Genomic DNA, 716 nt, shown 5'->3' with positions numbered 1-716 from the left:
ACCCAAGCAATTGAAGGAGTACTTTACTCCTTCCACATATACCTACTCTCCTTGTATTCAAGTACCCCCTGTGGAGGCCACTCAATATGAAATTAAGTCCAGTATAATCCAAATGTTACCTTCATTTTATGGACTTAGTAATGAAGACCCTTATAAACATCTTGAAGAATTTCTTGAGATATGCTCAACTGTCAAAATTCACAACTTCTCCGATGATGCTCTTAGGTTGAAATTATTCCCTTTTTCACTTAAGGACAAAGCCAAATACTGGCTACATACTTTGGATTCCATGACTATATCAACCTGGGACCAGCTGCAAGGAGAGTTTCTCAAGAAATATTTTCCCATAGGAAAAATGAATCAAATAAGGAAAGCCATAACTAGTTTTTCCCAATTAGATAGAGAAATGTTTCATGAAACATGGGAAAGATTAAAGGATCTTATTAGAAAATGTCCCCACCATGCTGTACCCAAGTGGCAGTTAATCCAATATTTTTATGATGGGCTCTCTGAAAGACATCGACAAATGGTCGATGCATCATGCGGTGGGACATTTATGCTGAAAAGTGAGGATGAGGCATGACAACTGTTTGAAATTTTAAGTGAAAATTCATTACATCATATGTCTGCCTCCATTAGAGATAAACCCATGTTAAACTCAAAAAGAGGTGGAATATATGAAGTAGGAAATGCCATAGATATCCATCAAAAGGTAG

The 716-nt window shown here is 36.7% G+C and overlaps 1 non-coding gene across 1 annotated transcript; it reads right to left on the bottom strand.

Moving 5' to 3' along the window:
* Nucleotides 1-361: 361 nt before the first annotated feature.
* On the bottom strand, nucleotides 362-467 carry LOC140851425 (small nucleolar RNA R71). Its single transcript, XR_012134178.1, has one exon. It is a non-coding gene; the product is annotated as a small nucleolar RNA R71 (small nucleolar RNA).
* Between the last annotated feature and the right edge of the window lie 249 nt (nucleotides 468-716).

Source organism: Elaeis guineensis, chromosome 8 (genome assembly GCF_000442705.2).
Source record: "Elaeis guineensis isolate ETL-2024a chromosome 8, EG11, whole genome shotgun sequence".
Taxonomy (NCBI): Eukaryota; Viridiplantae; Streptophyta; class Magnoliopsida; order Arecales; family Arecaceae; genus Elaeis; species Elaeis guineensis.
This window is presented reverse-complemented; position numbering and strand designations above follow the sequence as displayed.